General features: G+C 43.9%; 1 protein-coding gene across 2 annotated transcripts in view; it reads left to right on the top strand.

Annotated features, from left to right (window-relative positions):
* Nucleotides 1-14,006: 14,006 nt before the first annotated feature.
* Nucleotides 14,007-14,577, top strand: part of DHX9 (DExH-box helicase 9) — a 334,908-nt gene continuing 334,337 nt past the window's right edge. For both annotated transcript variants that reach the window (XM_030205460.1, XM_030205459.1), the window contains exon 1: nt 14,007-14,170. The gene's annotated coding sequence lies outside the window, so the exon portion shown is untranslated. The remainder of the gene's footprint in view (nt 14,171-14,577) is intronic.

Genomic DNA, 14,577 nt, shown 5'->3' with positions numbered 1-14,577 from the left:
CTTGTCCTGACTACCCCCGTACATCAGTTTCAGATAGGGGATGAAGTGTGGGTAAAAGAATGGGATGATGCTGATTGTTTAAAACAGAAGTGGAGGGGACCATCTGTCGTCATACTAACCACCCCTACTGCTGTTAAAATTGCAGGAACCCCTGTCTGGATACATTGGACCAGAGTGAAACCTGCTGCTGCCTCAACACCACACGGAAAGTGGAGTGCCCATTCGAACCCGAATCACCCTCTGCGGCTGACCCTAAAAAGGAGTCGATAAATTGTGCTCCCAGAATTACAGCAGCCAACGTATAGGGCTGATTTTGAAATAACTGTTTCATCCCTGCTATCGAATGACAGTCACCCGATACCTAATCTGGGGGTTTTTCCTCTATAGCTATCCCTGCCCATCAGCACTCCCCACTCAGACATGCCAGAGTTGTACATCCCCAGTTCGGAGTGGACCACATACAGGGGGTACTATGTTTGTTGCCCATACTTCCATTCACAAAGACTGTTGGTTCGCTCCCCCTACCTCCTGTATAGAAGACAACAAGAAATATTGGATAGGTGACCTCAAGCCCCACACATATTGATTTGGCTCAGTGTGTTCAGGGGCATGTCACACCTGTCCTAAAGGCAGAAGGAGGATTTGTGCCACTTATGCCGGACAGTGGGGCCTGTCTGACGGGGGGGGGGGGGGGGGAAACAAGATATGGTACAAAATTATTAGTGAAAAAGGCTATTGCGCGGGTTACCCGACCTGTTCAGCCCCTCGCTAAGGGGACTAACAGTAGTACCACTCTATATGAATCTGTCGTCCACCTTACCTCCAATTTTGATGATGTTTTTAAGCAAGGGAAAAATTTGTTTATTGATCTGACTTCCCGAATAGGTCAGGCACTTAATGTTACCAACTGTTGGATCTGTGGGGGAGCCCTGATGGGGGAATCCTGGCCCTGGCGAGGCTCCCCAATGACCACGGAACAATTAGCGGCCTGGAATTGGACTAGACGCCCCTCATATACCCAGCGAACAGGGCAATGGACTCTTAGCTCCCTGGTGATAAGCCATGAATGTATTTCCTGATATCCTGATGGCAATTTCACTAGCCCAGTGGGAGACACTCCATGTATATCCATCCTTACTGTTAATGGCTCCCAGGTACAGTACTGGCCGGCAGCTGTCACGTGGTACCCCAGTTCGGTAGCCAACAAATCATGTTCACCTTACAATCTCATAGGTACTATACGACTCTTTAATTGTTCTGGACCTAATCCCTTTCAAGGAGTACCTCAGTTGAGAGCCCGCTGGAATAACCCAGGTCTCCGGGGTGCTCGACATTGGCAAGCACCCGATGGGTTATTCTGGATATGTGGGTACAATGCATATGCCCGATTACCAGGTGCCTGGTCGGGCACTTGTACTATTGGGCTAATCTATCCGGGGTTCTTCTTATTGCCTCACTCTGCAGCTGCAGATTTAGGAACACCATTTTATGACTTGACTCATCACTCCCGTAGGTCTTTTCCTATAGGAGGGGACCAGAAGTGGGGATCTGATGAGTGGCCTCCGGAACGAATCATAGAGACGTATGGACCCGCAACGTGGGCCCAGGTTATCGGTCCTGGGGTTATCGGATCCCTATCTATATGTTGAACCGTATCATACGTTTACAGGCAGTAGTAGAGGTCATTACCAATCATACAGCTGAAGCTCTTGAACTTATTGCTAAGCAACAGACCCAGATGCGTACGGCCATATATCAAAATCGTCTGGCATTAGATTACCTTCTCGCGGAAGAGGGTGTGTGTGTGGAAAATGGAATACGTCCAATTGTTGCTTGAAAATTGATGATACTGGAGCTGCAGTAATGAACATAGCTACTGATATTCGAAAGCTTGCACATGTCCCCGTCCAGCGATGGACATCTATGCTGGGTGATAGTTGGTGGGACTCCATTTTTGGGGGTACTTGGTGGAAGAAATTAATATTTTTTGGGGTATGTCTGTTTGGGGGACTTGTCTTTTTACCTTGTTTAATACCTTGCTTTTTGTCCTTTGCCCGCAGAGCAATGGAGCGTATTGCTGACCAACGGGCAGCACTACAGATTATGTCCTTGCAGATGTATTCTTCCTTACCTTCGGAAGATTTTGATCATGAGTCATATGTAGATGAACCATAGATTTAGTTTAATGTGCTAACCTCTCTGTCTCAATTACAGGTGCCTCACATTACCTTTTGTCCTGATTGGACATACGGGGCCAACTACACCTTTTCTGGCAAAGACCGGCTACAAAGGGGAGAGAGTCCAATAGGGGCCCTTTCGTCTCAACACCGGTGAAGAATTCAACGGCCAAGGGAGGAGTTTAGGGCCACGAGTGCAGTCACCTTCACCCTCACTGTGACTCTTTGGAACATACTGGACTTTAATCCTTTACCATCCTCCACACTCACCCTCTTGGACTTGTTTGTGATACTTTTCACTTGGACAATTGATAAAGTATCAAAGGGGGGATTGTAGGGGGGGCAACTGCTGTTGCATTATTGGCACTATTTGCTCTGGAAGGACTTTTATATCTGGACTTTTGTGTGGACCTTGCATATACTTTTGTGTTTTAACCAAAGTTGTGTTCTAACCAAAGAATCAGAGTTCCTCTAATGAAATGAGCCTAAACTAAACCTTTACAGCTTAACTAGCAGCTGGATAACAATTTGTAGTAGTCAGCAATTAAGGTCTGTAAGCTACCTCTGTCAGCGCAATCAGTACACAGAGGCTGTATTGTGTGGATGTGCTGAAACAATGCAATGTTACATTTTCTTGCAAAGTAACATTTTCTATGAAACTGACGTACGATGTACTCTTTCTCTGTGAGAACTACAGAACTACTAACTGTATTGCGCATGTGCTTGTACTGCGCATGTCCTTGTGTGACGTATGGCATGTGTTATGCGCATGATCACTAATGATGTATAAGAACGGGTGTCAGGTGACGCTCGGGGCGCAGTATCCTGAGTCTGAACTTAGTACTGTGTCAGCTAGCTAATAAAAGTTGCCTTGCTTTGGAAGTCAGTGTCTCGGCCTCCTGATTTACTTGCTGAACAGTCCGGTTACAACGGCAGAAAAAGACCTGCATGGTCCATCCAGTCTGCCCAACAAGACAAATTCATATGTGCTACTTTTTGTGTATACCTTACCTTGATTTGTACCTGTCCTTTTCAGGGCCCAGACCGTGTAAGTCTGCCCAGCACTATGCCCGCCTTCCAACCACCAGTCCCGCCTCCCACCACCGGCTCTGGCACAGACCGTGTAAGTCTGCCCAGCACTAACCCCGCCTCCAGCTCTGCCACCCAATAGGCAAGGCTGTAAAAAAAAAAAGTGGATGGGGGATAAAAAAGTTTGAGGACAAGGTGGGTTCTGTAAAGGTGGATGCTATGTGTGAGTGCAGGGAGGGGCTCACCTGGATACAGTGCATGAACTTTTTCAATCCTTACAGGTTCATTCTGATTCAGATAAAAGGGCTTTGCTTAAATGGACGTTCAATGATGAGTGTCAAACTTATTTGAAGGCTGTTCTGGCTGACTGCTGTATATAATAAAACTGACAAAATGGAGTCACAAATATAAAATGGACTCCAGAAGTGCAGCTGGAATAGCTGACACTGAAAATCTGACATTATAATAACCTTTATCAAGAATGTACTGAGAGTCCTGAGAAAGAAGGGGGTAGAGGAACAGGATGTCTACAGCATGACCATGAGTTGAAAGTAAGAACAAAGGTTGGCAAGACATGTGAAACCTGTGTCTGATAGTACTGCAGAAGGGAAAAAAAGGGGAGAGAAAGTTAGACGCCAGATGGCTTGAGATAAATTAGTAAAGAGCTAAATAACATGTAAGGGATGTGTGATGATGCCAGAATTATGTATATATAAGGAAGGAGACATTTGTATTAGCAAGCAACTGCATCTCTGTAACTGATGAGATTGTTTCTCCGTACTTGCTTCCTATGTAATATTCTTACATAGCTCTGTCATGGAATTGACAGTTGAATAAAAAGAAAAAATTATACAACTTTTCTGCTTTCATTTATTATTCTTTTTTGGTGAAAATACTCAGTAAACAGTTTAAACGAGGAGGTTTAAACAATTGGCGACCTGCGCGGCAGGCCCGTGCACGCACAGCCATTATTTTTTGGTTCGGTTTTTGCTTTAAGGTGTCCCGATCTTACGATACTGGCCAGGTCCACTGCAATCTTCCGATACCTACGGACGTTGATTGCTCAACGGTGCATCGGTCTAACGATACTGATCAGCTCGTGAGAGGTGCTCTGCAATCTTCTGATACCAATGGACGGTGAGTATAAAATAGTGACGTCATTCTTAACTCATTTCTTCACGCTTTAACGCTGCTTTCTTTCTTCCCGCTTTTTTGTTTATATTTTATTTTGTTGTTTATTATTGGATATTATTTACAATATTATTGTACTATATGTAAAATGGCTAATATTAATATTGATATTGAGGTTCCTGTCTCTTCTACAGCAGACGGTGCAAGCTTTGTATATGCAGCACCAGGATTTCGTTGCTGGGGATAATGTTGTTTATCTTTCTTGAATCTGGTTGTTAAAAAGGGTATGACAATTCATGCTTTTCTTTAAGTCTTATGGGTATAGTATTACGGAGGTTAAATATAAAGCCTCCCTTCAGGAATGCAGCCTTGATTTTCCTCCAGCTGTTTTTGTCACGCTATGTTAACTTTCAACTTTGTGATTTACTGAAAGGTGCATGACGGCATTTTCTGAGGCTTATAAGAAAAAAAAGGGAAATAAATAGGAATTATTTAGCTGAGTTTTGGATTGTGTAGTTATTACAAATTTTATATACCTTGTATACCAGGATTTTGTGCTGTCCCAGTGCCCTTCTAGGCAACTGCCTGGGTTGCCTCACTTTGTTTCTCTTTTATTACATTACATTTAATATTTGTATTCTTATAGCTCCATGCTCCACTTGGGTTCAAAGCACGGTGCATCTGTTGTAATTTACTGTGAGATTTATGGTATCGTGTTCATTTACTGACCATAGTCCCTAAAGGATATAAAGAAAACCACAGAAGGTATCCCACACCCCAAAAGCTAAAACATTGGATTTTAAAACTCAGATTTGTAGCTTATGTCAAAGTTACCGAGAGAGCTTGTTGCAGCTTGTTTCCTCCCCGTTTCTGCACAGATACATTCACTTTAAACAAACCCTGCATTCGGGAAAAAAAAAAAAAGAGGGTCCAGTTTGTGCTTTTCTTCAGGGACATATCAGCTGCCTGTAGCCATGATTCATTTGCCTTTTATGCAAACCTTATGAGTCTCGTAGGCAGTGCAAATTACAGCTGCTTAATTGTATTGCACTAAATTTGTTTTCCTCCACTGCAGGGGAGGGATGCAAATTCCTAAGTTATTCATGAGATTTGCAGACTATTTCTTGCCTATTCTCTGTACCTACCTCAGTAGGATTTGTACAATAAATGTCTAGTGAAATATCCCACGTGTATGTTCTGTACCCCAGGTAATTGAGATTTCAGAGAGATAAGTTTTAGGTTTCATGTGGATTTTCGTTGTTTCAATGTTCAGTTGTTTGCTTATGATGTCACTCTTCTTTCTTTTATTGATGACTTGCTCCCTCTGCTGATCTTTGTGTGTATTACATGTACAAGTTGCTTTGGGAAAGAAAGAAGAAAAAAGAAACAGTCCCTACCCAAAGGAGCTTGCGGTCTAAACCAGGGCAGACAGACAAGACTCACAATTATAGACTTTTGTTTTAATAATGTGATTTATGCAAGGAACCGTTTGTCTACTAAACTACTTAATGTGTTTAACTCATCATGCTTGTGATAAATATATATCTGTGTTACTTTACCTTGGGCAATTGTGACTCCAGAGATATTGCCCCCTCCAGGGTAAAGGAATTTAGCTGAATGTTCAGATTAAGAAGTTGTTAATGTACCTTGAATGAGAATGCTTTGTGCTGCTATAGAACATTTCTAGGCACCTGCCTACTTTGCTGACATCATCCTTGTTCTAACTTTTCTCCATAAATCATATGTCTCATGATTTTAGCTGGACGCTTAAACCAGGTTGTCCAGAGAGGTGAGGTGTACCATGATAAAGATCTAAATGTAAGTTTTAAATCATAGGGAATCACATTATGAAGAAGATGGAAGCAAGTTCCCATTCATTGAAAGGTTACTGAGATGTTTGAAGCTTGTAAAAGATATACTGCCAATGTGCAAGTTGTGTGAATAGTGTGAATAACCACATGGCAGGAGTACATGATTATGTGCTGCGAAAGTACACTTGTAAGTTAGATAGAAGGGCTGTGGAAGTGGATATATGTGGAAGTGTTTGAACAGGACTATACTCTTTGGGGATAGGCCAGAATAGGAATTCATTTTATTCTGTATTACCTATCAAAAGAAGCATGAAATTTGAGTATAGAATTAAGCTAATGGCATTTTGTTAAGGGTTTGACCAGATATTGAGTGAATTATTATCATTTATGCCCTGAGGCCTACATAGAGGCCCTGTTCTGATTTATTGGCATGTGACATTACATTTACCAGCCTCTGACATGAGTAAAGCCATGGAAGCTTCATTTTGGCATCCAAATATGCTTTCTTATGCCACAAGAGTTGTACTAAATTGTTTAGTTTGTTCCAAAAATATAGTGCACAGGGGACCAGTTATTTCTCCCGGATCAATCCCAATACCGACGGGACCTGGAGTAGAATGGCATGTGGATTTCACAGATATGGTAATACCGGTAAAAGGTAAAAGGTATCTCTTGGTCTGGGTGGACGCTTTTACAAAATGGGTAGAAGCATTCCCTTGTAAAAAGGAAAATCCACAAGTAGTAATTGAAACTTTTTTGCAGAGAATATTGCCAGCACATGGCTGTCCTCAGAAACTTGTTACAGATAATGGTAGTCATTTTGTCAACGCTTTGGTCAAAGATATGACTGAATTGTGTGGGATACTGCACCGAAGGGTGGCAGTGTATAGACCTACTTCTAATGGCCTTGTAGAACGATACAATGGTCTTTTAAAAACCAGACTTAGAGTGCTATTACAAGCATTAAGTAATAAAGAGAAAAGATATACTTGGATGGATGTGTTACCATTGGCAATATTTCAATTGAGATCCCATCCCAGTACAAAATTACAGATTTCACCTTTTCAATTGCATACAGGAAGAGATCCAAGAGGGATCCCTGTGAATCCAATAGAAATGACTAATGAAGGAGTGACAGCTTATTGGAAACAAGTTAATCCAATAATTAATTTGACAAGAGATATGGCAATAGCCAAATCAAAAGAAGTGCCTAATATGACTTTTTGTTCTCATTTTGAAATAGGTCAGAAAGTACTTCGGAAGAATTTCACACACAAAACCTGGAAAGATCCTATCTACATAGGACCATTTGAGATCAAGGAATTAACTCATACATCAGCAAGATTATCAGACCATACTACTTGGGTACATTTATCTGATTTACCTATATATGGCCCCTATACATTTATCTCATGATCTAGGACTACCTGAGGAAATAGAAACCACCATTGTACCTCCAAAGGGCACTGATTAACAACATTATCAGTGTAAAAGGATTATGAAGGCTTTTGTAATCTGTTTGCTGGTAGGACTTACTTATGGACTCAATACATATGTTGAGAGAATTCAACATGCCTCAATGACTCTTAATCTGACTAACTGTATTATTTGCACTCCACTTGTCACTTCTGTGACTACCATTCCAGCACATGTTCATCCTTATTCTATGATTAAGTTGCAAGGTATTCATAACTGTTTCAGTAATGGTACCTGCTATTTGGGTCTGGATCATGAGCATAGGCAATATTGGACCAATGTTACTGCTCAACGCCTGCCTTCTTTGTTTGCTCATACTATTCCTGCACTAAACTATTGGTGTCTGATAAATTCTAGTTCACTTCAGGGTAAGATACCTAATGTTTTATGTAATTACACTTATGACATACAATCCCGAAATTGGACTGTGTTACAAGGATCCTATGTTATAAATCAGACTGCAACATCTATAGCCTGTGCTAACAAAAGAACTTGTAACCAGACACTGACAACCTCTTATGTGACCTCTACTAACCTTACTCTCACAAATTTGACTTTCTTCTTTTCATTATGTCAATTTAATGCCTCTTCTATACAAGCCATTACTGCTGTACCTACTGCTTGTTCTTCAGTTAAGGAACCAAATAATCCTTTCCCTTTTCTCAAACCTATGCTTTATATCATAACCTAACTTCTCTACAGTCTTTACGGTTAGGGGATTATTTGTTATGTGATAATATCCTGTACACTTATCTTCCATCATGTTATAAGTTCTGCACTCTTGTTCAACTAAATTTATTTGATTTGATCATTCCATTAAATGACACATCACATAGTTCTAATAGTCAGAGACGACGTAAAAGAGATGTTTCCAGTACCTCCTTTAGTGCTTTGACAGGAGATGATCAAGCTTTACAATTAGCATTAGATTATATTAATAGTACATATCCAATGACCAAGACACGTTTAGATGCCTTGTCAGCCACTGGATGGCTTCCATTTGCAGGATCTGCCATTGCAGCTGAAATGGGTATGTCAATCAGACGCTTACAATCACTATTACATGTTGTAACACATGAATTAGATATAGCTATCACAGCACTTCAAGAGGAAATTGATGATACAGCAAGATATGCAATGCATACACGCATGGCGGTTGATTTTATGTTAGCCCAATCCGGAGGAGTATGCGGCATAGTGAATGATACATCATGTTGTTCAGTTATTAGAAATCAATCGATAATTGTGAAAAATGCAATGCAGCGCATCCTTTCACTGGCAAGAATTGAAGTGAGTGATTATAAGGGAATTTTAGACACATCTTGGTGGGATTCAATAACTGGATGGTTTGGATCCTTGAGCCCCTGGTTGAAGGGTCTTGTGTCATTTGTAACAGTCTTCATAATTGTAATATTGTTGTTACTTTGCCTTATCCCATGCTGTATGAAATTATGTGGGAAAATGATGACAAGGATAACAACTACCACTATGATAACACATGGGGAACATATTAACATATATCCAGTACATGGACAAACAAAGGAAAGAATGGCATGTAATAAAATCTATTCAAAGATTAACAGTGAATAACACTTGACAGAAACTGTATGCTAGCTATGACGGCCTCTAGAAAGGGAGTAATGAGAAATACTACATCCCTATAGAGCTCAAACATGCTAGACATACTATAGTGTTTGCCTAAATATGTGAACACTGTACACAGTGTTCAAGGGAGGATTGTATATAATAAAACTGACAAAATGGAGTCACAAATATAAAATGGACTCCAGAAGTGCAGCTGGAATAGCTGACACTGAAAATCTGACATTATAATAACCTTTATCAAGAATGTATTGAGAGTCCTGAGAAAGAAGGGGGTAGAGGAACAGGATGTCTACAGCATGACCATGAGTTGAAAGTAAGAACAAAGGTTGGCAAGACATGTGAAACCTGTGTCTGATAGTACTGCAGAAGGGGAAAAAAGGGGAGAGAAAGTTAGACGCCAGATGGCTTGAGATAAATTAGTAAAGAGCTAAATAACATGTAAGGGATGTGTGATGATGCCAGAATTATGTATATATAAGGAAGGAGACATTTGTATTAGCAAGCAACTGCATCTCTGTAACTGATGAGATTGTTTCTCCGTACTTGCTTCCTATGTAATATTCTTGCATAGCTCTGTCATGGAATTGACAGTTGAATAAAAAGAAAAAATTATACAACTTTTCTGCTTTCATTTATTATTCTTTTTTGGTGAAAATACTCAGTAAACAGTTTAAACGAGGAGGTTTAAACACTGCCCAGACCTGTTTACAGTGGAACAAGCTTTAAAGAAGCGCTATGGTCTTTTTGCAGATTCCAGGGAAGCTAAGTGTGCTGCATATACTATATATAAACACTATCACTCCCTATGCCTTAGCTGCTGCATGCTGCCTACTGCCTGCTGCCTGCTGTCCCAGTCCTTGCCTTCCTCCTCTACTCCTATCACCTTAACCACTTCACATCTACCCACATCCACCTTAGCACCTATATATGGCCCCTATACACATTCTCTTCATCACCCTGTCCCTTCCTAACCTCTTCCCCCCCATCCCCTTCCACTGTCTACCTCAGGAACTCACTGCCCACCCTTGTCCCCTCCCGTGCTGCTCATTACTCCCCTACCCAACCTCCCCCCACCACCTCCCCAGCTCTCCTGCCCCCCTCGTCATTCCTAGCTCTCAACCTTCTACACTTCCTCCCCACCATTAACCCATCCCCATTCCTCCTTAACCCATCCCGTCTTCGTCATCTTCGTCGACCCTCCTCTCCCACCCTCCTCCGCACTCTCTTACTCCTTCTCCTACTTTCTGCAGGTGACATCAATCCCAATCCAGGTCCCCCCACCTCTCCTCTCAATATCCACGTAACCGGTCCCAGAATGCCTCCAATCTCATCTCTATTCCCCTTCTCTCCCCTGCTTCCCTCCCCTTCTCGTGTGCCCTATGGAATGCCCACTCAGTATGCAACAAACTCTCCTTCACCCACGATTTGTTCATCTCCTGTTCCCTTCAACTGCTCGCTTTAACTGAAACTTGGATAACCCCTAACGACACTGCCTCAATCGCAGCCCTATGCCATGAAGGATATCTTTTCTCCCACACTCCCCGCCCAGACACACGCGGTGGAGGCGTTGGGTTTCTTCTCTCACCCTCTTGTAGTTTCCAACCCCTCCCCCTGCCACAGTCTCACTGCTTCTCATCCTTCGAAACTCATGCCATCCGGCTATTCTACCCGACACCACTCAGAGTTGCAGTCATCTACCGCCCCCCTGATAAGCCCCGCTCTTCCTTCCTTACTGACTTCGACACTTGGCTCACCGTCTTTCTTGATCCCTCATCTCCATCCCTCATTCTTGGTGATTTTAATATTCACGTTGACGACCCATCCAACTCCTACGCTTCTAAATTCCTCACCCTGACATCCTACTTTAACTTCCGACTATGCTCTACCACCCCTACTCACCGTAATGGCCATTGTCTCGACCTCGTTCTCTTCTCTTCCTGCTCACCTTCCAATTTCTGCACCTCAGTCCTTCCTATCTCAGATCATCACCTAATCACCCTCACACTTCATCACCCTCCCCCTCAACCTCGCCCAACTATAGCCACTGCCTTCAGGAATCTCCAGGCTGTCGACCCCCCTATCCTATCCTCTCATCTCCAATCTCTTCCCTTCCATCTCGTCTTCCGAATCTGTCGACACGGCTGTCTCTGCCTACAATGAAATTCTCTCCACTGCTCTGGATACCCTAGCACCATCTGTCTCTCGACCCACTAAGCGCATTAATCCTCAGCCCTGGTTAACCCCTTGCATCCGTTACCTTCGCTCCTGCACCCGATCTGCTGAACGACTCTGGAGGAAATCTCGAACCCTGTCAGACTTCACCCATTACAAATTCATGCTATCCTCCTTACAGTCCTCCCTATTCCTTGCCAAACAGGAATACTATTCTCAATTAACTAATTCTCTCAGCTCCAACCCTCGTCGCCTCTTCGCCACCCTCAACTCTCTACTTAAAGTGCCCTCCGCTCCTACCCCCCCCTCACTCTCTCCTCAAACACTAGCTGACTACTTCCGCGATAAGGTGCAGAAGATAAACCTTGAATTCACTTCCAAGCCTTCTCCTCCCTGTGACTTCTTAACCCACTCCCCCAACCAACCTAGCTTGGCCTCCTCCTCCTTCTCCTCCTTCCCTGAGATCACTGAAGAAGAAACTGCTCGCCTTCTCTCTTCCTCTAAGTGCACCACCTGTTCCTCTGATCCCATTCCCACCAATCTGCTTAACAACATCTCTCCTATAGTCAACCCCTCAATCTGTCACATCCTCAACCTCTCTCTCTCCACTGCTACTGTCCCTGACACCTTCAAACACGCTGTAGTCACACCACTTCTCAAAAAACCATCACTTGACCCCACCTGTCCCTCCAACTACCGCCCCATCTCTCTTCTACCCTTCCTCTCCAAATTACTTGAACGCCCTGTCCACAGCCGCTGCCTTGATTTCCTCTCCTCGATCCCCTCCAATCCGGCTTTCACCCACTGCACTCGACAGAAACAGCACTCTCTAAAGTCTGTAATGACTTGTTCCTCGCCAAATCCAAAGGTCACTATTCCATCCTCATCCTCCTCAACCTATCTGCCGCCTTTGACACCGTCAATCATAATTTACTTCTTGACACACTGTCCTCATACGGGTTCCAGGGTTCCGTCCTCTCCTGGTTCTCTTCGTATCTTTCCCATCGCACCTTCAGAGTATATTCTAATGGCTCTTCTTCCACCCCCATCCCGCTCTCTGTTGGGGTTCCTCAAGGTTCTGTCCTTGGACCGCTTCTTTTCTCGATCTACACCTCTTCCCTGGGCTCGCTGATCTCATCACATGGTTTCCAGTACCATCTCTATGCTGATGACACCCAGCTTTATCTCTCCACTCCTGACATCACGGTCGAAACCCAGGCCAAAGTTTCGGCCTGCCTTTCAGACATTGCTGCCTGGATGTCCAACTGGCATCTGAAACTGAACATGGCAAAGACTGAGCTCCTTGTCTTTCCACCCAAACCCTCTTCTCCTCTTCCCCCACTTTCCGTCTCTGTTGACAACGCCCTCATCCTCCCCGTCGCTTCAGCCCGCAATCTCGGAGTCATCTTCGACTCCTCCCTCTCCTTCTCTGCCCATATCCAGCAGACAGCTAAGACCTGTCGCTTCTTCCTCTATAATATTAGCAAAATTCGCCCATTCCTCTCTGAACAGACCACCCGAATCCTCGTCCACTCGCTCGTTACCTCTCGTCTTGACTATTGCAACCTTCTTCTCACTGGCCTCCCGCTTAACCATCTATCCCCCCTTCCATCTGTCCAAAATTCTGCCGCACGTCTTATCTACCGCGTGAACCGATACTCTCATATCACCCCTCTCCTCAAGTCACTTCACTGGCTCCCGATCCGCTACCGTATACAGTTCAAGCTTCTCCTTTTAACCTTCAAATGCACTCAATCTGCAGCCCCCCATTACCTCTCTACCCTCCTCTCCCCGTATGTTCCCACCCGTAACCTCCGCTCTCAGGACAAATCACTCCTATCTGTACCCTTCTCCACCACCGCTAACTCCAGACTCCGCCCATTCTGCCTCGCATCACCATATGCCTGGAACAGCCTTCCCGAGCCCATACGTCATGCGCCCTCCCTGCCCATCTTCAAGTCCTTACTCAAAACCCATCTCTTCTCCCTTGCTTTTGGCGCATAACCACCTTCCCCACTCTTGATACCTACACTGACTACATAGTTTGTAACCTTTAGATTGTAAGCTCTTTTGATCAGGGACGGTCCTTCCCCGTGTTAAACTTGTACAGCGCTGCGTAACCCTGGCAGCGCTATAGAAATGCTAAGTAGTAGTAGTAGTAGTGCTGCATATACTATGTATTGTGGTCCAAATGAGAGTCCACGTGAATAATATAATTAGAAAAATAAACTGATCAGACAACAAAGGTAGAAAAAATGATTTTCTATTTAGTGATTGGAATATCTCAGCTTTTGGAATGTACGTGTTTGGGTTAGCTGGGGCCCAGCTTACAATAAAAAATTTGGGACTGCACAGCTCAGAAAGAACCCTTGGTACAGCGCTGGTTGCCTATGTTTCTTATGCGTAAACTCTGGGCTTGAGTGCAACTTAAGCAGGACAACTCTGCATGCAAAAGAAAATGACACCTCTTTGAGGTGACATAATGCACACAGCCCCTGCTTGCACTGACTCCCCCTTACCGCTGGGGGGAAGTCTCTCTCCCGCTTCCTCTTCCAGAGCACACAGACTCGTTGGCCTTTACTGCAGCTGCATGGTGCCTGCCATATTCAGCAGCATTCAGCTATCTTATCCTCCGCTGCGGGGAAAGCTTTCTTCTTTTTCTGCGGCGCGCATGCTCATTGTATTCCTCGGCGGGATTCCGCATTGTCGGCCCTGTTGTGCTGGTGCGGCCTGGTCGTTACGGAGAGCAAGCGGAAGAGGCTTGGGCAAGTGAGTTAGCCACGTGGGCGATAGGGAGAAATAAATGACAATGGGTGTATGCGCGTCCGGGCTTTGCCCGGTGCCTGCTTGTAGTAGTGTCTTTGTCTCACGTGGTGGGCCGGAGGGTTTGCCGAGGCCTAGATCCTGGAGTGTAAAGATTGAGGGTTGGTTGTTTGCAAAAACTGAGCCCACGCGACAGGCTTACAAAGCCGGCAGTGGCCTTTCGGAGCTACGTTTTCTGTTTGGGTGAGGTTCGTTTTCCTTTTCCCAAGCTACTTACTGAGAGAACGTTTTACGTGAAACTGTAACAAGTGTAAAAGAAAGTGAAGGCTTTGAGGTCATGATGTGCTTTTGTTATGGTGTTCAAAAAAAACATCGGAATAGATAGTTGTAGTTGTATATGCGTATCTTGTTTC

The sequence above is a fragment of the Microcaecilia unicolor genome, chromosome 6, assembly GCF_901765095.1.
Source record: "Microcaecilia unicolor chromosome 6, aMicUni1.1, whole genome shotgun sequence".
Classification (NCBI taxonomy): domain Eukaryota; kingdom Metazoa; phylum Chordata; class Amphibia; order Gymnophiona; family Siphonopidae; genus Microcaecilia; species Microcaecilia unicolor.
This window is presented reverse-complemented; position numbering and strand designations above follow the sequence as displayed.